Consider the following 7,457-nt stretch of genomic DNA (forward strand, 5'->3'; position numbering starts at 1 on the left):
GGCAAGAATACTGGAGTGGGTGACCATTCTCTTCTCCAAGGGATCTTCCCAACTCAGGGATCAAATCCAGGTCTCCCACATTGCAGGCAAATTTTTCACTGCCTGAGAATATAACTATATATATATGTAGTTGACCCCTCTTCACACTCACTGTGGTAAAATCCCTCTGTCTCCTCAGTGGTGTCCATTATGTTAGTATATATCATTTTCCTCCATGTCTTTATACATTTACTATATGCTGTAATATATGCTAGTGTTTTGCCTGTTTCTTCTGGTCCCATCACTTCATGGGAAATATATGGAAAAACAGTGGAAAACAGTGTCAGACTTTATTTTTTTGGGCTCCAAAATCACTGCAGATGCTGATTGTAGCCATGAAATTAAAAGACGCTTACTCCTTGGAAGGAAAGTTATGACCAGTCTTGATAGTATATTAAAAAGCAGAGACATTACTTTGCCAACCAAGGTCCGTCTAGTCAAGGCTATGGTTTTTCCCATGGTCATGTATGGATGTGAGAGTTGGACTGTGAAGAAAGCTGATCGCCGAAGAATTGATGCTTTTGAACTGTGGTGTTGGAGAAGACTCTTGAGAGTCCTTTGTACCGCAAGGAGATCCAACCAGTCCATTCTAAAGGAGATCAATCCTGGGTGTTCATTGGAAGGACTGATGCTAAAGCTGAAACTGCAATACTTTGGCCACCTCATGCGACAAGTTGACTCACTGGAAAAGACACTGATGCTGGGAAAGGTTGGGGGCGGGAGGAGAAGGGGACGACAGAGAATGAGATGGCTGGATGGCATCACCGACTCTGTGGACATAAGTTTGAGTGAACTCCGGGAGTTGGTGATGGACAGGGAGGCCTGGTGTGCTGTGATTCATGGGGTCGTGCAGAGTCGGACACGACTGAGCGACTGAACTGAACTGAACTGAACTGAAACTTTATTTAAATGGTGTCACACAAAAGGCAAATTGCCTTTCTATTCAACATTATTTTTGATATATTAATATTCATTCATGCTGGCATATGTAACTAGTACATTCATTCTAACTTTTGAATTTCTTATGGAATTTATGCCTCAGTTTTTATTTATTTAAGGACCTATTGATGGACATTTATACTGTTAGCAATTTTCCATATTACATCAATGCTGCAATGAATATTCTTATACATTTCTCATTGTACATACACAAAGAGTTTTCTAGAGTAGATTTATTTATACCTAGGAATAGGAATGTTAACAGTGTGCAAAATCCTAATTCTTCACAGCCTCACCACTACTTGTTTTTGAAGACTTAAAAAAAAAATTATTTTTTTGATCTGATGAATATGAATGATCTGTTGTTTTAATGGGTATTTCTCATAGTAGAGAGATTGAATTTCTTTTCTGTGTTTTCCCTTTTGCAAATTGCTTGTTCTTATCTTTTGCTCATATTTCTGTTAAGCTGTTTTTCATTTTCTTACTGTGTTGTGGGGTTCTTTACATATTCTAAATACCAACCCCATGTCAATTATATTTATTGCAATTATATTCCCTTAGCCTCGGGTTATTTTTCACTTTATTTATGGTGTCTTGTTTTATAGAATGTTTGCATTATAGTACTTTTTAAATTGCTGTTTTTTTCCTTAAGGCTTCCATGCAATAAAAGAAATTCTAGAATTTTCTCTTCTAAAAATATGAAAATTTTTCTGTTTGCATTTAGATCTTGATCTGCCTGGATTTTTCTTTCTGTACATGATATAGAATAGAGATCTATTATAATTTTTTCAGTTGTGGATTATTGATTTTTCTAGCACTAATTTTCCAATAATTAATTTTTTTGCTACACAATTTGTGGTGTCCCTTTTATCATATTTTACGTATCTACACCTCTCTCTCTTCTGATTCACTGGCAGCCTTGACAATTCCTATACTATTATCATGGTGTTCAGTATTATGTTCTTATTATAGGTCTTTTTTATTTTAAAACATCACTGTGACTTAAGTGGAAGTTTACACATTTTGACCCCACTCACCCATTTTACCCACCCCCTTTCCCCCACCTCTGGCAACCACCAAAAGATTTTGATATTTGGTGAATAAGTCCTTCTACTTTGTTCCTCTTTATAATTCTCCTGGCTATTTTTCGCTTTAATATTTTATGTGAAGTATTGCTGTTGTTCAGTCACAAAATCATGTCCAGCTCTTTGAGATCCCATGGACTAAAGGATGCCAGGTTTTCCTGTCCTTTACTGTTTCCTGGAGTTTGCTCAAACTCATGAGCATTGAGTTAATGATGTCATCCAACCATTTCATTCTCTGTTGCCTCCTTCTCTTCCTGCTCTCAATCTTTCCCAGCATCAGGGTCTTTTCCAGTCAGTTGGCTCCTTGCATCAGGTGGCCAAAGTATTGAAGCTTCAGCTTCAGCATTAGTCCTTCCAGTGAATATTCAGGATTGATTTCCTTTAGGATTGACTGGTTGGATCTCCTTGCAATCCAAGGGACTCTCAAGAGTCTTCTCCAGCACAATTTGAAAGCATCAATTCTTTCTCTCTCAGCCTTCTTTATGGTCCAACTCTCACACCCATGCATGACTACTGGAAAAACCATAGCTTGGACTATCTGGACCTTTGTTGGCAAAGTGATTCTCTACTTTTTAATATGCTGTCTAGATTTGTCATAGCTTTTCTTCCAAGGAGCAAGTGTCTTTGAATTTCATGGCTGCAGTCACAGTCTGCAGAGATTTTGGAACCCAAAGAAATAAAATCTGTCACTGTTTCCATTGTTTCCCCATCTATTTGCCATGAAATGATGGGACTGGGTGCCATGATCTTCGTTATATAGTCTGTAAAACCACGTAAGTCACATTAGCCACCAAGTTGTCAGATGATGAAATTGAAACTCAGAGAGAGGAAGATTCTTATGTAAAGTCACAGGTTGGGTCACAGACAAAGCTGGGGCGGGTGCAGCTCCAGGGCTGGCCCGTGCAAGAGGCAGACTCAGGGGCAGGGCCTGTGCACAGCTGTGGGTGCCCCACCTGAAAGCACCCTGACAACAAACACAGGCTCCGGTGTGCCAGAAGGGCTCTTTTATTGTTGGCGAGATCACCAGCCAAAGGAGCGCTGCGGCTTCAGGCACTGCCCAGGCCCCAGGATCCTCAGGAAGAGAGGGGCACAGGTGGCTGCAGCCTCAGAAGAGTCCTTGGCTCACACAGCACCGTGCAAATACAGAGCTAAAAACTTCCTGAATGTCTCTGGCTGGAAACCAGTCGGCCCAACAGGTTCCACAACCACCTTCTTTTTGATCACTGGGAGACACCAGAAGTGCTGATAGAGGAGCTGATCGGACTCCACCCAGACTAGATTCTTGATGCCCTCCTCGGAGGCCAGATCTGTGGTATTCAGTTGCAGCACCAGGAACTGGAAGACACGCCCATCGGTGCCCACGCTCTGCACGACTACTGGCTGCTCCAAAACCTTAGGATCGTTCCCATATAGGAGCCGGGCCTGAGCCAGCGCATTGCCAAAGGCAAACAGGATCATCTTGGCCCGCAACTGATCTGGCTGAAAGCGGTGTGCTCTTAAGTTGGCTGACTCCAGCAAATACAAGGTGTGGGGATAGGGGTAAGGACAGCCCTCTCGGAATCCCGTGTCGTCATTCACATCATAAATATGGCATTCCTGAAGGCTGATAGTGGGAGAGATGGGATAGAAAGTCTCAAGAACATGATTCTTAGTAGCTTCCACTTCCTCTTGGGGGGCAATGGAAGGCAGAGGATCCTTGGCATTCAGCTGGGCTCCACTGGAACCATGGACCTGAATCAGAGTAGACTCTCGTTTCCAGGTGGTGGATAACATGTTGTTGTTGGCACAGATCTGCCTGGCCAGAGAAGGATGCTTGAGAATCTGCGATTTACACAGCTGGATCAGGCTGTCCACGATAACTGGGCAGTAGGTCTCTCTTTTGGGGATTTCTTCGGTAGAGTGCCAGAGACGAGCGTGAGAGATCGCGTTCAGCAGGCGTTCATCCTGGTTCTCGACGTGGTTCCTCGGATCATCAGCAAGGCTAAGCACTTTCTCAGGAAGGCCTTCTATCAACTTGGTCTTGGTAAGCCAGAGGGCCTGTTTTACACCCTCGAGGAGGCGGCAACCCTGGTGGAAGATGTAGCAGACCTCATCCTTGTATAGCGGGTGCTCCTGCAGCGGGGGCAAGCGGTGGAACTTAGGGTGCGTCCAGCCGGGGTCCCAGGGCGGGAAGACTGGTCGTGCCAGCCCGGGCATAAAGTGCATCTTCCCCGCGAAGGTGATGGGCTCCAGTCCAGGAATCTCATACACCCTGTCCAGGGGAGGAGGCTTCGGCTTTCTCGTGGATCGCACGCCCCACTCGTACGCCCTGTGTCTCGGGACCCCGCAGCCCTCAAGGCCGAGCCGCCAAGGGCGAGCCAGCGCCCGCCTCGCGGGCCCCGACGCCAAGCCATGCCAATCTGCTCTCAAGACCTCCACCTGGACGCCGCCATCTTCCCGCGCGCAAGGCCTCGATCTTCGTTTTTTGAATGTTGAGTTTTAAGCCAGCTTTTTCACTCTCCTCTTTCATCCTCATCAACAGGCTCTTTAGTTTCACTTCACTTTCTGCCATAACGGTGGTATCATCTGCATATCTGAGATTATTGATATTTCTCCTGGAATCTTGATTCCAGCTTGTGATTAATCCAGCCAGGCATTTTGCTGGATGTACTCTGTATGAAAGTTAAATAAGCAGGTGACAAAACAGCTTCGTCGTACTTCTTTCCCAATTTTGAACCAGTTTATTGTTTCATGTCAGTTTCTAACTTTTGCTTCTTGACCTGCATACAGGTTTCTTAGGAGGTAAGTAAGGTGATCTGGTATTCCCATCTCTTTAAGAATTTTCCAGACTTCATTGTGATCCACACAGTCAAAGGCTTTAGCATAGTCAATGAAGTATCAGTTCAGTTCAGTTCAGTCGCTCAGTCGTGTCCGACTCTCCGCGACCCCATGAATCACAGCACGCCAGGCCTCCCTGTCCATCACCAACTCCCGGAGTACACTCAAACTCATGTCCACAGAGTCGGTGATGCCATCCAGCCATCTCATTCTCCGTCGTCCCCTTCTCCTCCCGCCCTCAACCTTCCCCAGCATCAGAGTCTTTTCCAGTGAGTCAACTCGTCTCATGAGGTGGCCAAAGTATTGGAGTTTCAGCTTTAGCATCAGTCCCTCCAATGAACATCCAGGATTGATCTCCTTTAGAATGGACTGGTTGGATCTCCTTGCAGTATAAGGGACTCTCAAGAGTCTTCTCCAACACCACAGTTCAAAAGCATCGATTCTTCGGCGATCAGCTTTCTTCACAGTCCAACTCCAAGTAGGTGTTTTTCTGGAACTCTCTTCCTTTTTTTATGATCCAATGGATGTTGGCAATTTGATCTCTGGTTTCTCTGTCTTTTCTAAATTCAGCTTGTACATCTGGAAGTTCTTGGTTCATGTACCGTTGAAGAATGCTGCTGCTGCTGCTGTGTCGCTTCAGTCGTGTCCGACTCTTACTGCACCGTTGAAGACTAGCTTGAAGTATTTTGCACTTTACTTTGCTAGCTTGTGAAATGAGTTCAATTGTACAGTAGTTTGAGCATTCTTTGGCATTGCCCTTCTTTGGAATTGGAATGACAACTGACCTTTTCCAGTCCTGTGGCCACTGCTGAGTTTTCCAAGTTTGCTAGCATATTGAGTGTAGCACTTAGCATCATCTTTTAGGAACTGAAATAGCTGAACTGGAATTCTATCACATCCACTAGCTTTGTTTGTAGTATAAGTTCTACAAAACAAGTCTTTTGGGATTTTGTCTGGAATCTTTAAAAATTTTTAGATTAATTCAGTACCATCTTACTTTCTTATTAACTTTAACATTGAAGTTTTCTATGAACATAGTATGTTTTTTATTTGATTTTATGTTTTAGAATTTCTTCTATAAGATTTTTTGAAGATTTTTTCTTGTAGGTACCCTTCCCCACCCCTACTGAGGTAATAAGTACAGAAATAAGTACAGTAGCATGGATCTTGGGAATGAATAATTCAAAAGTTTCTGAAGAATAAGGAGAAAAGGTTTGTAATACCTGTCCAGTTGTTGATTTTTATAATGGCTTTGTACTGTGTCAACATTAGCTGAGCTTGAGCTACATTTCTCATAATTTCCTTCCCTGCAAGCTTCTTGGTTAGTATTGCCCACAAAAGAAGTTTGCATGACCTTTTGAAGGTAGAAATGAAGGTCACTGTAGGGCCAAGCAGTTATGTAGCTCACATATCATGTATCAGTTACTGACTCATTTTGTTGGTTTGAGGCTGGTACCAACCATCTCCCACTGGAGATCCTTCTTCATTCTCTCTAAACCCTGGGCCATGTGCATGTACAGGAAATTTTCATATATACTAAGAAAAACCAGTTTTTAGAGTAGGAATATGGAGGACACATACAGTTCCATTTTGTCCTCACAAGTTGTTCTTGGTCTTTTATGTCTCCCACATCATGTCTCTCTCCTCTTTCCAACAGCTGGCCTTGCTGACTTCAGGCCTAGCACTCGATGCAAACGCAACAGACTTACACAGACGGCTTAACTGGTTCCCAGGATTGTAAAGACCCTATCCCCATTATAAATCCTTTATTCTATCTCACTCCTAATAGTATTCACCTCTAATCAAATCCTAACTGATATAATCTCCATTTCCCTAAATGAATGTCCCAGAAGGAATACTGGATTTAGAATGAAGAAAATGATTAATTGCATAAGATCTCTGAGGGATTGAGAGAACATTTTAAAGAATTCAGGAACCAGATACAGTTCTTTTAATGAGATGAGTAAAGACTGATGTTGTGGAAACTACAATGGCTAGTGTCAATGGAAAAGTGTTTGAGACATACTTCCATAGCTCAGCACAGGTCCAAAATCAATGAGTAGAAGTCAATTTGGGAATGCAGGGTTTATTTGGTAGTTAACTTAGTTTTTTACTGTTGGTAATTTATTTTAGAAGCCCCTTAGTATAATGCCTGGAACAGTATGCATGCTCTCAACACAGTATTGTGAAATGAACTGAAATTAGACTGTCTATTCTTGGCAATATTGTGAGACTCAGTTTTGCCAAAATACCATTAACTAGGCCAATGAGAAATATTATTGTCCTGTGTTCAAGAGAGAAAATGAATACTTAAAGAGATAGTACAATATGGTCTCTTTTCATCTGAAAATACAGACTGGATGATAAAAATCTCTGAATTTTGGAATAGGAAATAAATTTAACCTAACCTTTGGTTCACATACTATTGAAGCCTAGCTTGAAGGATTTTGAGCATTACATATTGAATTTTTTCCAAATGAGTCAAAAGGAGTTATTTAACTTGACAAAGTCAGTGGCAAAGTTTGTATCAGAATCACGTTCATAGAAATCTCAGTCTATTATTTACTTACTAAACAA

At 42.4% G+C, this 7,457-nt stretch overlaps 1 pseudogene; it reads right to left on the reverse strand.

The window, feature by feature from the left end:
• Positions 1–2,946: 2,946 nt before the first annotated feature.
• LOC129551012 (large ribosomal subunit protein mL37 pseudogene) lies at positions 2,947–6,231 on the reverse strand (annotated as a pseudogene).
• Positions 6,232–7,457: the final 1,226 nt, after the last annotated feature.

The sequence above is a fragment of the Moschus berezovskii genome, chromosome 17 (assembly GCF_049115385.1).
Source record: "Moschus berezovskii isolate FMDL1 chromosome 17, NW_MosBer_1.0, whole genome shotgun sequence".
Taxonomy (NCBI): Eukaryota; Metazoa; Chordata; class Mammalia; order Artiodactyla; family Moschidae; genus Moschus; species Moschus berezovskii.